The sequence below is a fragment of the Zonotrichia albicollis genome, chromosome 7, assembly GCF_047830755.1.
Source record: "Zonotrichia albicollis isolate bZonAlb1 chromosome 7, bZonAlb1.hap1, whole genome shotgun sequence".
Lineage (NCBI taxonomy): Eukaryota > Metazoa > Chordata > Aves > Passeriformes > Passerellidae > Zonotrichia > Zonotrichia albicollis.
The window spans coordinates 7,413,407-7,433,004 of NC_133825.1; positions in this window are offsets into that span (position 1 = coordinate 7,413,407).

Here is a 19,598-nt window from a genome sequence, read left to right on the forward strand (position 1 = left end):
GAAGGAAACCACAGAACCCCAGAGTCTGAAAGCAGACGAGAAGCAGTCACCAGAAGCCAAGGCCAGCCAGACCTGTCTGTCCTAGCAGTTTTTGTCCTACAGTAACCCTTAGATATTCGGGGAGTTTTGGGGGTGGAATTCCATTTCAGCCATGGGTTCCTGGACTGGAATGACAGTTCTCCATGGGAAGGAAAGGGCAGAGCCCCAGTGTTTTAATGGCTGATTAGAGGCAGCCCCAATGAGGCCAAGGCCAGCCAGACCTGTGGTCAGGGAAGAATCCTTGGAAAGACAGAATTTGGGGGGCCAAAGCCCACCTTTGTCTACGGGCATCAGGACAAGAAGAACAGTTCTTTTCTACAGAAAGAAAAGTACAGAGCCTCAGTGTTTCAAAGGCAGATGAGAGCTGGCCCTCAGGAAACCAAGAGAACCTGGACAGACCTGGCAGCTTTTCTCTGGGAGATATCCTTGGATATAAGGAATTTTGGAGGCTGATTCTCAATTTTGGCCATGGATGCCTGGACTTGAGAGATATTTTTTTCAATGAGAAGAAAAGCACAGGCCCCCACGTGTTTTGAAAGCAGATGAGAGATGGTCCCCAAGAGGCCAAGGCCAGCACAGAGTGGGTTGTGTGAGGTCACAGGTAGGGCTATGAGAGCACAAAGTTTGTTGTGTGAGATCAATGAGCAGCTACAGCATCACAGAGGGGATTCTGTGACATCACAAAGCAGGCTGTGACATCATGGCATGGCTGGATGACATCATAGAGCAGGCTCTGAGGTGAAAGTGTGTGCTGTGCCATTACAGAGTAGCAGTATGACATCACAGAGAGGGTTTTGTGACATCACTGAGTGGGTTGTGACATCACACAGAGTTCTGTGACATCACAGGGTAGAATGAGCGTCCACAGAGCAGATCCTGCCATCATAGAGGCTGGCTCTATGACAACAGAGAGTGGGTTCTGACATCACTGGGTGGCTATGTAACATCACAGAGTTGGGCTGTGACATCACATAGTGACTTTCTGACACCACAGAGTCTTCTGTGAAATCACAGTGCAGGTGCATGACATTCCAGGGTGCATCCCAGAGCTGGCTCTGTGACATCACAAGGGTGCTGCGTGATGTCCCAGATTGGGCAGTGACATGACAGATGACTGTGTGACATTGCAAAAGGGCTGTATGACATCATAGGGGGCTGTGGCATCACAGATGGCTGTGTGAGGTCACTGGGGAGGTCACTCTGCCCCAGCCCCCCTCACAGCTCCCCCCAGAGCAGTCCAACCCTGCTCATGCACAGCAGGGTCCCCTGTCCCCCCGGGTCCCCACGCCCCTGGCCCCGCAGCCTCCCCCAGAGGATGTTCCACGAGATCGACCCCAGAGCCTGACATGGGGACAGGGGGCCGGGGCCCTGGGGGTGGGACAGGGGGACAGGGACCCCCCGGCAGCGTCCCCGTGTCCCCCAGGACCAGAGCCTGGGCCAGGGCTCCTTCACCCTGCTATCAACGAGGGCTTGAGAGCACTGAAAAAATCCCCAGCAAGAGATCAGAAAAAACAGATTTAATATTAAGGGACAGCAGCACAAAGTTCCTTGGCAAGAGTCACTCTGCTCCTGACTGGACACTTCAGGCACACCAAGGAAACAAAGCAGCAACAAAACCAAATCAAATCCAGGAAATCAAAACAAAAATGAACTGAGAACTTTCCCTGTGTGTGTGTATGACACAGGGACAGTGAGGGCAAAGATAAAAGGAATATAGCCTAAGGCTTAACAGGCCTCACACTTAACAGGACTTAACTTACACCTTAAATGTAACCGATCCCTTAACATCAAAGTTTATCAAAATAACAGCACTTAACAGTATTTAAGTTTACTTATAACCTATGACTTAGAAATTTAACAGAGGAATAACACTTAACAATATTTAACTTAGTTAATAACTTAAATTAAATGTAACAGTTTTGCAAAAGAACAACTCCTAGGAGAATTGAACTTAGCTTAGACCTCATGACTTTAACCTTACTTACAGCTATCTGGATATCTGAGTGACTCAGCTATCCAAGGCACTCAAACCCCTCAGAGAGCAGCATTTCTTCCACTTTTCCCCAGCACAGGCACTCCTGTGTGCACACAGACACAAAGAGTCAGTGCAAGGCACCTGTGAGAAATTCCCCTGAGGACAGGAAATGCTCACTGTGGATCCTTTGGCATCTCCCCAGCAGACCAAGGGCTGAGCCTGGAGGAGTGGGGGGATCGGCCCAGGCTCCGTCGTTGTTCAGGATCCCCAAGTGCAGCAAACGGGAGAGTTCCCAGCTGGGAGAGGCCCCACTCAGAGGGAGTTGCTGGCCCAGGAGAGCTCCAAGGGGCTCCTTTTGGAGCGCTGTTTGCAGGGCCCCAAGAGAGGGGCTTCAGTCCCAGCAATGGCTCATCCTGGCTGCCCTTGGCATCAACAGCTTTCTTTGGCAGGGTGAGAAGAGGGATGTTGTGCCACGGAGGGAACAAAAGGAGCTCCCAGGGCTGCTGCTAAAGGAAGCAGGAGCTGGTTGGGCAGCAGCAGTGCCTGGAGCAGACAGTGTTTGTGATGAGCTGCAGAGGAGCTGAGCCCAGGGGCTGTTGGCCAAGGCCGAGGCCCAAGGAGCATTTCTCAGCTGGCAGGGCAGCCTGAGAAGGGGATGGAGGAATGCAGCAGCACAGGGCCCATGGAACCAAGGGACCATTATGACTCTGTGGGGCCTCATGAAATCATGGAGAGCACTGTGACATTGCTGGGCCTCATGGAACAAAGGGGACTGTACTGACAATCTTTGACTCCATGGAATGTAGGGATCATTGTGACACTGACAGGTCTGATCAAAACAAGGGTCCATTGTGACACCATGGGGCCTCCTGGAACTGTGGAGACCATTGTGACACTCTGGAGTGTGATGGAACCAAGGAGCCATTGTGACACTTTGAGGCCCCATGGAGCCAAAGGTCCATTGTGACATTGTAAGGCCTCAGGGAACCATGGAGAGACCATTAAGATACTTCACAACCTCACAGAACCAAGGGGCCATTTTGACACTGAGGGAACTCATGAAATCATGGAGACCCTTGTGACACTATGAGGCCCCATGGACAAGCAAAGCATTGTGACACTGTGAGGCCTCATTGCACCAGTGAGACCATTGTGACCATAGGGGATCCCCACAGAGCCAAGAGGACCATTGTAATACTGTGGGGCCTCGTGAAACCAAGAGGCCTTTGTGACACTGCAGGGCTGCATGGAACCAAAGGTCCATTGTGACATTGTGGAGCCTTGTGTCATCAGTGGTCTATTGTGACACTGCCCAACCAAAGGAGACCATTGTGACACTGCAGGGCTGCATAGAACCGAGGGGCCATGGTGCCATTGTAGAACTCCATTGAACCAAGGGTTCATTGTGACACAGCAGGACTGTGTGGAACCAAAGCTCCAGGGTGACACAGAGGGGCCTCCTTATAGTAAACCCTATGGACCTGGGTAAGGCTCCATGGAGGACTGAACAATAGGAACTGCTGAGACAGCAACATAAGTTCCTGTCTCTCTGATCTCCGCCCCATAGCTTATCTCTGTAACCCTATAGGCTATGTTACCTAAATTCTAACTATTGCTCAAGTTTGGATCCCCCTTAACCCAATGAAAGGGGCCTACTTTAGCCCATTTGACAGAAGAACAGCTGTCACTGGGACCCTTCACAGACTCCCTCAATAAAGCCATCACTGTGGAACACCAGGACCTCCTTCTCCTCTCTTGCCTTCTGCTGCCCTCAGCCAAGGGCAACCTACCTAGCAAGCAAGAGCTGAGATCCTAAGAGAGCTTGCAACCACTAAAGAGCTGATAATCACCAAGCTTGCTAAGGGGGTAAGCCCGCAGCATCATCCTTGGGCTAGCCTAGCTGTAAGGCACCCTGTCTCCCTGAGGACTGGGCTCCCGGGCTATCTTGCACTGCTTGATAATATGGCCAGAATAGAGGCTTTATTATATCTCCTATCATCAATAGCCCATTGTGACAGCGTGGAGCCAAAGGAGACCATTGTGACACCACAAACCCCAAGGGTCCAAAGGTCCATTGTGACATTGCAGGGCTCATGGAACAGAGGAGTGACATGACATTGTGGGGCCTGGGGAACCACGGAGATCATTGTGACACAGCAAGGCCTCATGGAATCACTGGGACCATTGTGACACTGCAGGGCCTTCTGGAACCTAGGGGCCAGTGTGACACTGTGGGACCCCATTGATCCAAGGGTCCATTGTGACACTGCACGACTTTGCCATTGTGACACGGCTGGACCCCATAGAAACAAGTCGTCATCATGGCACTGTGGGGCCTCATGGATCCAAGGCAGCACTGTGATACTATGGGGCCCCACAAAACTAAGGGAACATGAAACAGGTCTGGCTGGTTTGGCCTCCCAGGGGCTGCCTGATAAATCACCTTGGCATGTTGAGGGTCTCATCTCATCTCATCTCCTATTCAAATGATGGGGCTCTGTGCCTTCCTTCCCAATTGAAAAGAGCTCTCCTTCTCCTCCAGGCACCTGTGGAACGAACTGCGATTTCACCTCCAAATTTCCTTATACCCAGGGATTGTTCACATAGGAATACTGCCAGGACAAGTCTGTCTTGCAGTGGTTTTACAAAGGTCACCTTCCATCTATCCCCAAAACACTGGGGAAGGCTCCATGCTCTCCTTCCTATGGGAAAACACCGTCCTGCTTCTCCAGGCGCCCATGGCCGAGATTGGATTTCCACCTCCAAAATTCCCTAAATTCAAAGACTGCTCCCAGACAAAATCTGCCTACCTCACAAGTCTAGCTGGCCTTGGCCTAGAGAGACTCTCACCTGCCTTCCAAACATTGGGGCTCTGTGCTTTCCTTCCTATGGAAAAGAACTGTCCTTCTCAGCCAGGTGCCCAAGGCCAGAATTGGGATTTCACCTCCAACATTGCCTTACTGTGGCAGACTGGAGGAGATTGTTGGCTGGAAACATTTCATGTGTGGGTGTGGAAGGAGCAGGTCCAGCCTTGCCCTGCCCTGGAACCCCAATCCCCCCAGAGCCTCTATCCCAGCCCAGCAGTGTCTGCCAGTCCCTGGCACAGCACAGGCAATGCCCCACAGCCACCTCTGCAGCCCCAGCCCAGCTCCTGAGGGACCAAATGACACCAAGTCCCAGCTGGGGGAGGGGCCCAGGGAGACCAAGGGGTATTTAAGGCTAACAACAAGGCAAGCACATTTGTGGACCCTATCTCCTCTTGGAATTTCCATTTGAACACTGCTGGAATCCAGGAGTTAGTAGCTCTGTGTGTGCTTCTCTAAATCTTTTTTGTCTTTCTCTCTTTCTGTGTCTATTTCTGTTTTAGTTATCTTGCAATTTTTTTTTAACATAAAATTGAACAGGCATAGAGTTTCTGAAGTTGAATGGGTCAAGTTAAAGCGTTGATAACTGTTTTTTGTTGATTGAATGTCATAGAAAACCTTTTGCCAAAGTTTCTCTGATTTTCTAAAATTCCCAGTAAAGATTGGCTTGCTGTTTTGAGCTCCTGAGAATCTCTTGTTGGTATTTCTCTAGTGCATCCAACTCAGAGGAAGGAAACAATTGTAATTCCTTTTAAATGTCTCCTTGAGAGAATTGTTTGGCATTTAGGGGTCAGGGCTTGTGTGTCCTGCTTGGCCCAGCCCAGGCAGGGCTTTTCCAGCCACATTCCACACTCCATTGCCCAGCTGGAGCTGCTGGTGCCTCTGAGTTGTGCTGCCCCAGCCCCAGGGACGCTCTCCTTGTCTGCCCATTCCCCCACGGTCTCTGGGCAGGGATGGCCTCAGTGGGGGCTGCTGACATCCTCAGCACCTTGGAGGCTGCTGCTGAATTTTCCTGCTGCAGAAGCTTGTTCAGCCTTCAGCTCATGAGTGCAGGAATTCAGTGTCCCAGGGCTCATTAACATTCAGAACACCTTAGCAAGCCAAGCCTCTGGGGATAATTTGATTTTAATTTTCAAATCATTTGTGGTTAATTAGACAGATCTCAGTAGTATATCTGCAGTGAATGCAATATATTTAAAAAGACAGTGAGAAAGAATTTTTCAAGTCCTGTTTAGTTTTGTTTTCCTGTTAATTCATTGACATATGGAATCTCCAATTGACACTGCATCCAAGTACCTCCTCATGCATTTTGAATAGATATGAAAATCAAGACACTCCATGGCTGACAATCAATCTGACTCTGTCCCTACCCCCACCCCACCATTTCCCCCATCCAAGCCCCGGCACTCAGAGCAGCCTTGTGCAAATCTGAGTTCCCTCCAGCCCAGGCTGCACCTGCAGCTTTCAGCTCCTTTGCTCCAACTCCCACCTGCTTTCCTTGGAGAAGCAGCTGCCTGAGACACTGACAGATGTTCATTTATTGTTAGTCAACAAAGCCAAGGGAAGGCACAGTTCCATCAATGCAAAAGTCATTACTCTGGGATATTGAATCCACTTTCCACAGCAGACAGTCTCAGAGCAATGGAAAACCTTCTGAGCCCAGCACAGATCCCAAGGTCCCCCCAAACCCTCCCTGCCCCAATTCTGCCCAGATTTGCTCTTTGCACACACGAGTCACACACTGAAGCCAGGAGCTCCCTCCATGTCCAGAGGGGGGGAAAGAGAGAAAGGGGATGAAGAGGTCTCCTGTGCAGAGCCAAGGTGCAAGTGCAGCCCCTGCAGTGGGAACCACAACTCATCAGGTTTGTGTCCTTTGGGCTCAGGGCCTGGTGACACTCAGAGGCACAGAAAGGTTTCTTGCCAACAAACTCACGTTGAACGCAGTCTCACTTCCGCAGCCACTGGAGCTGACCAGCTGGCTAGCCGCTCCTGGAGTGACTGGTGGCGACTATGAATCCCGCCACTCCCAGGTTCTCGGCAAGAACCCGAGTAGTGGCTCTGTCTACAGTGTGGTGATGCAGGCGAGAGCAGGACTGCGAAGAACTGAGGTGATGGAATGAAGGAGTGGACACGCGTGTGGATGCCAAGGCGCTTTTTTAGCCCAGGCAGGGCCAGTGACGGTGTCAGGTAAAAACCAGTAGGGATGCACTTAAAAAGGGGATGGGGGCAACAGAAGAGACACGAGGGACCAATGAGCAAAACCCAGGGGAGCAGCGAGGGACACAACTGAACCAATAGGAAGCGCCCAGGGGAGGGAAAAGGCTGAAGGGAAAAATCATATTCTAGGTGAGGGATGAGTGACATAGAAGATTCTTGACATGAGAGGGGACGGTTACAATGGTTGACAGGCAACAGGTGGGAGGAACAAACCATTAGGAGGGAGAACATGGAGGGAACAGAGGGTCAAACGAAATTCTTAAGTTATAAAAAAGAACCAACTTTTCAATAAACCCATATAAAACACACACAATGCTACAGTCGAACATTTGAACAGTTTAATATCCCTCACAGCTCTTTCCTCAGCTCTCTGTGATGTACCAACAGCATCTGAAATGTCCCCCATCCCCAAGGGATTTCTGTACATAACAGTTTTAGGCAAAGACATAGGAAAAATTAAGTGATAGATATAAACACAATTAAGATGTTGACTAACATGATATTTATTGAACTTCAGAAATATGGGGCAACTCTCTGCACCTCAAAGCATGAAACCAGTCATTTGAAGGGCACTTGAAAGACCAGAGAGCATCTGGAGGAGGAAATCAAAAAACAGCAAGGTAGACATCGATCCAGCTGCTCTAGTGAAGGGGCGTCCTTAGACATGGCCATCTAACCAGGAGAGCTGGAAATACATGAAGGAAGATTCAGAGGAAGCAATACACTGGATATTGGTGACACAAGTTCACAGGAAGATCAGTATTTGTTCTTCTGCCATCATTACACTTCCAGGAAGTTCCTGTTCCTGGTGGGAAAAAAATGCCATGGCTTAAAAATACTCAAATGACCCAGGTAACAAAGATCCATTTGTATATTAGGAAACTAACCAGTATTAAAACCTCTTCTCCTTTCCAGGCAGACATCAGCTGTGTACCCATGGACAGGCAGTGCCACTTGTGCCCTGAGGTGCCCAGCTGGAATAGGATGTCTCAGAGAGCACCTGAGGGAGAGCAGAGCACCTTGCAAGCTGCAGGTCCCTGACAGCCCCTCAGGGCTCCTGTCCCATCAACATCTGCTCTGCTCCAGTCTGAAACAGGGCCCAGCATGATGCTGGGATCATGAGAGAGCTGAGGTGTGTGCTGGAATTCAATGCCCTCCCCATCCTGCAGCAGCCCTGCATTTCTCTGCTGCAGCCTTGGTCTCCAGCCCAGCCATGGAGGCTCTTTGGGCTCTGGACGGTTACTGCAGCCCCCAAGAGCAGCTGAGCTCTGCCTTTGGCACAGTCAGGCTGGGCCAGCACAGGCCATGCTCAGCAATTGCTTGTGTGTGCCTGGCCTTGCTGTCAGCCTCGGCAGCGGCTGCGTGGCCCCTTTGTGGCCCTGTGCTGGCCCAGCCATGGTGGCCCAGCCCCTGCGCAGGCCCAGCCCAGGCCAGGAGCATTGCAGCTGGGAACGGCCCCTGTGCCGTGGTGCCCACAGCAGCCTTGGGGCTCTGTGCCCCATGGCCTCCCTGCTGGGCGGCCTCTGCCAGCTCCTGCCGGGCCCGTGGCACCTGTGGGGCTGCACAGACAGCCCTGCCCCGGGCTCTGCCAGCCTCTGGGCCAGCAGAGAGGCAGCCAGGGCTGGCCATGGCTGGGAACAGGCCCTGAGCCCTGCAGGAGGATGGAGCTGGGCCACAGCCAAACTCAGCCCAGGCCAAAGCTGGGCTTAACAGCCATGGCTGCCAAGGGCTGGGCACAGAGGCTGGTGCTGACAAATGTCCCAGGCCCCCTCCCTGCTCTGTCCATGCCACCAAGGGCACAGAGCAGCCTCCTCTCTGGGCCACTTGCCTGTTTTCAATGCCTTGCACAGGCGCTGGCCCTGCCCCACAAGGCCTGGCCTGAGTCCTGCCCCTGCATGCTCAGCCAGGCTGAGATGGACACTGATGGTTTCTGGGCCAGGCTCTCTGAGCCCAGCCCAGCTCCCTGCAAGCTCTGCCAGCTGCCCTGAGCTCTGGGCAGCACCAAGGGCCTCTCCCCAGCCCAACCCAGCCGGCTCTGGCCCCACAGCTCTGCTCAGGCCAGGCTGCTCTGGGCACTGCCCCACGGCCTCAGCAAGGGCACAGCAGCAGCTGCAGCTGCCACAGGACTCAGCCCCAGCCATGGGGGAAGGGGTTTGGCCAAGGCCAAAGGAGGCTCCCTGGCTGCCCTGCTCCCCTCGGTCTGAGGTGCTGAGAGCTCTGCAGCCCCTGCTGCCATCCCATCTGCCCAGGGCAGCACAAGAGCCCCGGCCTTAGAGCCCTCATTAGCTGCTCCTGCTCCAGGCCCAGGGCCCATGCCAAAGCTGGGGCAGCCACAAAGCTCTGCCCATTTCTGTTCGTTGCTGCTCTGATGGGGATGGATCCTCAGCCACTTGGAGGTTGATGATGAATTTTAACACACCAGAGGCCTCTTAACTTTTGAGATCTTCAGTTATGGAATTCAGTAAAAGAGGGTCATAAGCATTTCTTCTAACATACCCGAAGAATAAAAGCCCCAAGGAGTTATCTAAATGTTCAATTCTGTGGTTAACTGAAAAAAATTTCAGAAGTGTATTCAAAGTGAATAAAAAACTACTGAGGGTAATGCAGAGAGAACTGTTTGTCCTCTTTTTTTTCCTGTTTATAGATGGATATCGGCAATGTCCATTTGATATGGACCCACAGCACCTTCTAATGCAGCCTGAAAAGATAGAAAAATCAAGACTCTTCATGGCTGATAATCAATCAGACTTTGTCCCTTCCCCCACTCCACCATTCCCCTCATCCAAATCCTGGCACTCCTATGGATCAGGAATAGTGTGGCCAGCAGGACCAGGGCAGTGAATCTTCCCCTGTGCCCCTGAGCTCTGCTTTGGGCAGCACCTCGAGTGCTATCTAATTCTAGGCCCCTTTGGGTGGTCAATAGGATGAAATTTCTGCCAGGGAAAAGCAAAGCTGAAGCCAAGGAAATTCTCAGGGCAGTTTGGGGGTGGCTGCCAGGCAGCCCTGGCTCTGAGCAACAGCGTCTGCAGTAAGACAGAAAACTCCCAGCTGATGGGAACAAACTTTCCAGCTGACTGCAGAGGGCAGGACAAAGCTGAGTGCTTTCCCTGGTGTCCCCCAGCCCTTGCTGGCCCCAGGGGCTGATGGCATTTGTGCTCCCTCAGGTTCTTGTCCCCACACAAACAGCATGGGGGTGCTCCCCCTGCTCTGTGCAATGCAAACAGGGGCTGCTGAGCCAGTGCTGCCGTGTCTGTGCCTGCAAGGATGGGGCACCTGTGTGAGCTGGGGGAGAGGCCAGGGCTGCAGAGGGAGGATGTTGTTGGCAGCTCCATGAGGACGCTCTGGGACGCTGCCCTGGGCTGTGCAGCGCACTGGGGATGGATCAGCCCCTGCTCCGCTGCTCCTTCCTGTCTGCCCCAGGGCCCTTGCAGAGCCCCAGCCCTGCTGTTTGCCCTCAGCCTGCCCACGGCCAGCCTGGGACTGCTCACGGGGCTTTTCTGTGCTGAGCATTGGCCTGGCCGAGTCCTTGAGAGAGCCTGGGCAAGGAGCCTGGAGCCCCCAGGGCCTGGGCTGAGGCGTCAGCGCTGCCCCAGCAGTGCCCATGGCCTGTCCCTGCTGCAGCCCCGGCACTGCCACCCCCAGGGCTGTGCCCGGCCCCGAGAGCACTCAGGCCCTGCAGCAACACCAGGGCCACCAGGGCAGCGGGGCAGGGCCACGGCAGCAGCACTGGCAACACCAAGTGCTGCTGCTGCTGGGCACAGCTGCTGGGCCAGCACTGATCTGCCTCAGCTCTGCACACAGACATTGCTGCTGCAGCTCCAGAGAAGGCAACAAAAGGGCATCTCTGCAGAAAACTCTGCTGGGAGATCCTTTAGTTACTTTAAAGCCACCAGGAGCATGGCCCCTCATTGACACAGTCTGTGAGCTCAGGGAAGGTAGAGAGAAGCAAAATGAGAAAAGGCCCAAACACTGATATTTAATTATGGACAATATAAAAAACCTAAAAAAAAGGGGAAAAAACCCACAGCCAAACCAACAAGAAATATTAAAAATTGCTTTTATTACAAGTGATTTGCAAACACTGGCCTGCAGTTTAATGTTTCTGAAAGCATCCAGTCATCAGTCTCCACACTGCAGCCTTGAGCTCCTGGTTCCTCAGGCTGTAGATGAGGGGGTTCAGGGCTGGAGGCACCACCGAGTACAGAACTGACAGGGCCAGATCCAGGGATGGGGAGGACATGGAGGGGGGCTTCAAGTGAGCAAAGATTAGAGTGCTGAGGAACAGGGTGAGAACAGCCAGGTGAGGGAGGCAGGTGGAAAAGGCTTTGTGCCGTCCCTCCTCCGAGGGGATCCTCAGCACGGCCCTGAAGATCTGCACATAGGAGAAAACAATGAACACAAAACATCCAAGTCCTAAAGATGCACTAACAGCAATGAGCCCCAGTTGTTTAAAGTTGGAGTGTGAGCAGGAGAGCTTGAGAATCTGAGGGATTTCACAGAAGAATTGGCCCAGGACATTGCCATGGCACAGGGGCAGGGAAAATGTATTGGCTGTGTGCAGCAGAGCATTGAGAAAGCCACTGGCCCAGGCAGCTGCTGCCATGTGGGCACAAGCTCTGCTGCCCAGGAGGGTCTCATAGTGCAGGGGTTTGCAGATGGACACATAGCGGTCATAGCACATGATGGTCAGGAGGAAAAGCTCTGCTGAGATGAAGAACATAAAGAAAAAGAGCTGTGTGGCACATCCTGCATAGGAGATGTCCCTGGTGTCCCAGAGGGAATTGTGCATGGCTTTGGGGACAGTGGTGCAGATCATGCCCAGGTCGCTGAGGGCCAGGTTGAGCAGGAAGAAGAACATGGGTGTGTGCAGGTGGTGGCCGCAGGCTACAGCGCTGATGATGAGGCCGTTGGCCAGGAGGGCAGCCAGGGAGATGCCCAGCAAGAGGCAGAAGTGCAGGAGCTGCAGCTGCCGCGTGTCTGCCAGTGCCAGCAGGAGGAAGTGCCTGATGCAGCTGCTGTTGAACATTTGCTGTGTTACCTTAGCATGGGGATCTGTAAAAAAAGCAGTCATGGAATAGTTGTGTTTGGAGAGGACTTTAAATATCCCAGCATAGCTTGGGGGCTCTTTCCCTCCACTGCCTGCCCAGGGCTCTGCTGCCTGGAGCTGTCCCTGCCAGCAGCTGCTTCCCTGTGCCCAGGGCTGGGCCCTGCCAGTGCTGCCAGAGCCCAGCCCAGCCCTGGGGGCTCAGCTCTGCCCTGCAGACCCCTCCCAGCTCAGGCACTGCCCAGGGGCAGCTCTGGCTCTGCAGGCTCTGATGGCAACGTCAGAGCTTCCTGAGGAAGCTGGAACAGCAACACTGATGCTGCCTGTAAGGGTCCCTATGCTGATTTCTCTCAATGCCTGGTTTTGTAAGATCTGAGAAAAAATGTTTTTTTTTTTCCAACCCGAACTGAGAGATGAGTACCTATGGGTCATTTCCCATCCAGGCAACCCACAGCAATAAATTAAAATAACAAGATTTCTGCTGTTATGCAGCCCCTGCCTTGCAGTGCTCCCTGTTTAATCAACTCAGAAATGTTCTGCAGTTAAATGCCATGCTGGGAGCAGTCCTGAACAATGGATCATCCTCCCCACACAAGGATAACACTTCCAAGCCTTACCAGCTGTCTCCTCCCACCCAGATCTTGTCCCCCAGTGCTGGGAGCAGCTGCCAGGGCTGACTGAGAGCTGTCCCTGGCAGGCAGCAGAGTCTCTGCCCCAGCACAGTGCCCTGGGCTGCAGGACCCTGCTCTGCACGACAGCCCTGGGCACCCCTGGCTGCTCTGCACAAGAGACAATCAGAGAACGTACTCACAGCGTCTGTAGGCACTGGGATGTTCCAGCTTCAGGAGATCACTCCAGGAGCTGCAGCTGCATTGTCCTGCAGCCAGAGGTTCCTGTGCCAAGGGCTGGCAGTGATTCTGCCCCAGGCACTTCTCAGCACCTTCCCAGCCCTGACTGATTGAAGCTCTCTGTGCCTCTGTGCTGTGCCCAGGGTGGCTGCAGGCAGTGCCCCAGCCCTGCTGGGCTGGCAGAAGAGCTGCTCATCAAGAGAAATGTGCTTTTGAAGCTCTTCTTGGTTATCTGTGCCTCTGTGCTGTGCCTGGGTGGCTGCAGGCAGAGCCCAGCCCAGCTCAGCAGCACAGACACAGCACAAGGACTTTAATGAACCTCTGGGGCTTTGTGCTCAGGCCCTGAACATCAGTCCCTGAGAGGGAGCTGAAAAAACCTCTCCAGAACTCCAAGTCAGAATCCAACTCCGAAGTTTCTTGCACTTTTAATGGGTCCCACTGAGTGAGACGACAGAGAAAATGTCCCCAGGCCCCAGGCAGAGCAGAGAACTGGAGGCAGTGATGACAGGTGGGGACAAAGAGAAGCCAAGTCTTGGTGCCCTGGGGCACAGCAGGGTCTGTGCCACCAAGGGCTGGGAGGAGACACCTTGTCCTGAGGCCCTGGGGCCTCCTGGCACAGCCCCAGCCAGGCTGGGCACTGTCAGCCCCTTGTCCTGCCCTCAGCATCCCCCCCTAGTCCACATCCCAGTGACCTCAAGGATCTGCTGGAAGAAGTCCCTGGGGAGCCTTGCTCAGGAATGGCCCTGGGGGCTCCTTCATGCTCACAGAGTTTTTCAAAGGACTTAAGGTTTGGCTTTTGCCTTGGAGTCTCTGAGAGATTTGTGCAATCATGGCCTCCAATTATCTGCTTTAATTAGTCCCCTGAGAGCCTTTGTCAGTAACAACACTCAGTGGGCTCATTAATGCTTCAAGGTACTACAGGTATTTTAAGGTACTTGGTGTTTCACTTTTAATAAAAACTCAATGAGAAGTTTCTGCAATCATGGCCCCAGTTTTCTGCTTTAATGAGTCCCTTGAGAACTCTGTACTGACATTCAGTGGGCCTCATCAATGATTTGAAATACTCAAGGTTTTTAAGGTACTTTGGAATTTCCTTTCCACACTGAATCTCTGAGTGTATTTAGTGCCATCCTGGCCTCCAATTCACTCCTCCAAGGAGTCCAGGAGGAGCCTGCATTGGGGATGGACCTCAGTGGGACACATTCATGCTTTGAGACACTTTGAGTGTTTCCTCTGATTCTGACATCTGGAAAGGTTTGTGTAATCTCCTCTCAGGCCCTGAGGTTCCAGGGCTCAGCTCCAAATTCACCACAGGGCTCATTAGGATCAAACAAGTCCTGACAAGCCATGGCTCTTCCTTGATTTCCCTCTGCTCTCATGCAGTTCATCAGGAAGTTCTCTGTAGTGGTTTTAGTTCACCAATATGAGATTTCTTAGCCAATGCATCAATTAGTGTGGTAGGTTCCATGTTGGCGTATTACCTGTGCACTCACTAGAATATTCTTACTGATTTTCTGTTGTGGTGTGTTTTTAAGTTTTTCAGTTTGCTCCCCCATTTTATGTATGATATCCCCCCGTTCTCTGTAAATGGTTCCTCCCTCCCCAGTTTTCCCGCCACTGCTCCCCTGGCAGTTGGTCTCCATAGTAACCCCGACCTTCAGTCAGTTGTATTATATAATTCCCCCTCCCCTATTTTCCCTTATAAGTAAATGTTTTCTCCTCCCTGGGCCCAGTCAATCACCCCCCTCTCCTCCCAGCTTTCGAGAACCTTCTTCTCTCTGGGGGTTGTGGTTGGCTGTGGTCCTGGGGCCCCTCCTTTACTTTGTATCCATTGGTTACTTATGTATGTCAGTTATGTTTAACCTCTCCCTTTGAATTTCCCAATTGGATAGCTGGGCTTCCCTCCCTTCTCCTCCCCTTCCCTTTAAAACCCGGTCTCTCCCCTTGATCGGGGCCATTTTGCTGGCTGGTGCCTACCTTCGTTGGTGCCTCCAGACCACCAAATAAAACGACTTTCGCACCCCCAGCAAGTGGTCGCCTCCTTCTTCGTCTCACATAGCGCAACTCCGAGCACAACATCCAGCCCAGCCTGAGGCCAACGACGCCGAAGGGGGCTGGCTTCCTATGCGTAGGGGCGTCGGCCATTCTCACCCCTTCAGCTAGCCGGACATAGGGCCGCGGACGCCCTCGCGCAATTTTCTGCTGTGAGATCGAATTAGGAGAAAGGCAAAGTGGGCTCAAAACTTTAAAAGGGTATAAAGAAAAGATTATTATTAGTAACTCAAAGAAAGAGAAATAAGAATCAGAACAAAACTTTTAGAATACTTCTGCTCTCCCTAAAACCTTTTCTTTGTTACTGACAATGTAATGAGACAAAACCTGAAGGTTTCAGTCAGTTTACCACTTCTATAAGAGCCTTTCTTCAGTTTTCTGGGGTAGAGGAATCTCTCTTTCCTTCTATGGAGACTTCTCCATAAGAAAATAATTCTCTCATTGCTCTCAATTTCAGTGAATAGCAGCTTCCCAGCAAATCTGCAATTGTGAAGTCCCTCCCATTTTTTCCACAACTTTTCCCACAGCTGTGTTCATAGGCCATGTCTGCTTATGGGGTATTAGTTTAAAGATGAGCTGTTGAAGAGGTCGTCTTCATCTCTGAATACAGAGATCTTCTTCTCTTCATGAGGGCACAGGGTCTCAACACTCTTCTCTCTTTCTCTGTTCAAACTTCTCATGCGATCACAGCTACTTCAACATTTGCTTACTTTAGCATGGAGGTTTGTCACGTTAAGGGCTCCTGGCCAGTTAATAATAGACATTGACTCAATGATTCACAGAAGGCTGATCAATAATCTTTATTAAGAAACCCATACTTTTATACCCCAGTTTGATACATGTGGACTTAAATGGTCCTCCAATCCAAATATCATCACCATTGGCTAAATAAGAACCCACCCTTTGGTAAACGAATCTCCATAACACATTCAACTTTTTTAAAATACCAAGTGCAGCAAGTTAAGCTAAGATTTTTTTCTTTTTTCTTATATTTTTTCTTATCTCCAAAGGCTTTTCCAAAATAATGCCTAGAAAAGTTGTGTTTCTCTCTGTGGCCAGAGAGCTGCTGCCATAGAAGGCTTTGGTGAACAAGTCGTTTCCTAATACTTTTTAGTGCGTTATAGGGAAAAAGAGAGTCTGATGTATCAATTACATCCTTCTCCATAGCTTTACAAGAGGATTTCAGCCCCAAGATCAGGACATCGCCTCATCCCTCCCATCTGGGACTCAACTTTGTCTTCACTGACCTTGGTGTCTTCATATTGCTCCTCTATGAGCCTGCACTTTGTCCTTTTCTCTCACTCGAGGGAGGATGGAAGCACTGAAAGAGTTCAAATCTCACCCGGGGTCTGCAGATGGTTCCGTGACCCCAGCCGGGCTTGGTGCTTGCGGTGGAGCTGTTTTACAATGGACGTTTCTGCAGCGGCTGCGCTGGGGCTGTGTCAGGATGGGCCGCGCTGGGGCAGGGCCAGGATCTCAGCAGCCAGGCCAGAGCAAAGCAGCAGCAGCACGGCCGGGGACCGATGGCTTCTCCTCCCCCTGCCCGGGACTTGCGGGTGAACCCCAGCGGTGGCAGAATCTTGGCAGAGCCCGCCCGGCCCGGGACTGCTCCTGGGGCCCGGCGGATCCTGGCTTGGCCCAGGCTGGCGGCGGGGCAGGGCTCAGCAATGCCCAGATGGTCACAACTGCAGCCATGGCCCGGCCCAGCCTCGGCCCTGTGGCCTCCCCTGCCCTGCCCGGCAGCCAATGGGACCTGGCGGGGTCCCTGGTGTGAGATGCAAAGCTGTGTTTTGTGTCAGGTACAAACAGGTGACGAGTGTATTTGTGAATGTGAAATTTGTGGACCCCAACAATGGGAGAGCTGTGAATTCTAATAATAACTGAGGAGAATAAAGCATGGAAAAAGGCCTTTGAAGCTATCTTTTGTTTGCAATTAACCCTGGTTGATTTAGGAGCATTGGAATTAAGATGTTAAAGATGTTGCTTTTTCCTTGCATTTAATCCATAAAAAGCTCTGCAATAATAATCTTTTGAAGGATAATTTTAGAATATTACTTGTATCCTTGAAACTATAGCTTTGGAATATATATAAAGGAAATATGCTTATCTCACGCCTTATTGAAGCAGAGAAAAACAGCTTGAGAAAGGAAGATGAACATCACCTCAAAGATTTATGGTTTCGACCAAAGGGAAGCTGGAAGCTGTTATGAAATTTATAGTCTCTGTAATTAAAAGGTGGACACACATCTGGGAGCTGGACCCCACCAGATGGGATTCGTCTTTCTTCTTTCGGAAACTGGACCATCACCATCTGGGGATACTCCTTTGAGATACATCCTGAGAAAATAAGATCACAATAGTGTATAGAATCATGATGTAATAATTTGGAATAAAAATTGATGATGAGTAAAAAAATTGGAAATAGAAAATGCTGAAAAAGCTGATGAGTACCCCTATACCCTGTAATCCTCAGTTATTGGTGTGCATTTGGAGAGAAAACTTCCCCCACTGTACCCAGCGCTGTATTGCTCATACTTTACCATATTAAATAATAAATTGATTGCTGCTTGAACATTGGCCTAGTCAAGCTTCTTATTCATAACAGAGCCATTTTCTGTCCTGACTGCAAACTCTTCTCCTTCAGTGCCACTGCCAGAGATCATCCCTCTGTCAGCTTGGCACTGTGCCTGCTGCATCCTCGTCCCTGTCCCTTGCATCAGCTCCTGCACATCATCAACACTCACTGCCCCACATCATGAACAGAGAGAGCTGTGTCAGGAGAGCAAGGAGTGCATTTTCTTGGCCTTTTTAACAGACACAAGAAGCATGAGTCCAAATAACTTTGTTGTTTGTTCCTGCCGTATTTTTCGATAAGTCTTTTCTGCTTTAATGCAAAAGCCTCTTTTCCTACATGGATGGAATTATCTGGAATTGGCAGTTGCTTCAGGCTGTCAGGTACCATGGGAGTTTTGTCTTGTCTCTGATGAGGATTTGGTGAATTTTCCATTGGTCACTTGGTGGTGTCACCATGGGCTCTGCTGTCCCCAGGGGATGCACTGGGACGCCAAGCCCCTCAGGGCTGGAATTCGGGGTTGGGCGGGCTCGGAGCGCCCGGAGCTTGGGCCCGTGAGGAGCTGCTGCTGGCGCTGGTGGAGCTCAGCCCGCTGTGCCGAGCAGCCGCGGCCATGGAGACACAGGCGGGAGCTGTGGCCGAGGCCGGCAGGCGGCCCGGACCGGCTCCAGCTGCGAGGACGCCGGCAGCCTGTGCCCTGAGGCCGGGGCCGTGGCGGGCGGTTTGCGGGCAGGGCTTTTCCGAGCCGGCCGCAGTGTGCTGCCTCCCGTGTGGGCCCGGCTGCGGCAGAGGCCGGCGGGAGCGCGGCGGGGCCGGCAGCGGCGGGCAGAGGCCGCAGGGAGCAGCAGCCCGGCCGGGCCCGCTGCGGAGCGGCACGGAGCTGCCGGGCAGCCGTCGACCGTGTCTGTGCGCACAGGGCAGGAGCAGAGCCCGCAGCAGAGGCAGGAGCCGCGACAGGAGCTGGCCATAGCGCCATAGCGGCAGCTCGCCGTGCCCGGGGCCGCAGCCGCAGCTCTCCCCTGCCGGCCACAGCAGCAGCCGCTCGCCTCCGACGCTCCGGCGCTTCCCGAAGACGAGGGGCCGGGCCCCCAGCACGTCCTGGAGCCCCGCAGCGAGAGGAGCCGCCGGCGCCGCAAAGGGCAGCGCAGAGGGCGCAGGGTGAGGAGGACGACATGAGGCTCGCTCTGGGCCGCGCTGGGGCAGCTCTGCCCTCTCAGCCTTCGCCTTGAGCCCTTTGCTTCTTTTCCATGAGCCCTGATCCCCGTCCTTGGTCCAGGGCCCCCGCAGCCCTTTCCAGGGCTGCAGGAAAAGCTGCCTCAGTCGCAGAATCACAGAATCACTGGCTTGGAAGATACTTCCAAGATGACCGAGTCCAACCTATGGCCTAATACCTCAACTAAAGCAGGGCACCGAGTGCCACATCCAGTCTCTCAAAGGCTTGCAGGGATGGTGAGTCCACCGGCTCCCTGCAGGGGTCTGTCCCAGGAAGAACCAAGATAACACTGGGGCCTTCTGCACCCCGATGCTTGGAGCTCTGGAAGTTTGTCTTTCTGCTTAGGCAAAGGCCATGGAAGAGGACTGGGAAAAGTAATCACAAATCAAGTCGCCTATAGAGCTCTAATTTGATATGTAATGAATACAGAAAAGATAGAAAAGAAAAAAAAGCAAAACCCAAATGGCATCAGCAAAGTCTTGGGCATGAACACATAGCTGCAAAAAGGGTCTTCTCAGCCCTATTTCTTTGTATTTCTGGGAACCAGAGGAATCCTGCTTGAGCCTCTGGGGAGATGGGTTTGGGAGGTAAAAGTTCATGTCTTTTTTTCTCCTTGGGGCAGCTCCTGTTGCTAGCATCAGCTGAGCCTCTCTCCAGGCTAATGCCTGTTCTGATTGTTGCAGCAAAACAACTGATGGCAGACAGAAGACACTGATGCTTGCAGAGACGTGACTTTTTCCAGTGCCAGCTGGGAGTGGGAGTCAGAAGAAAAAC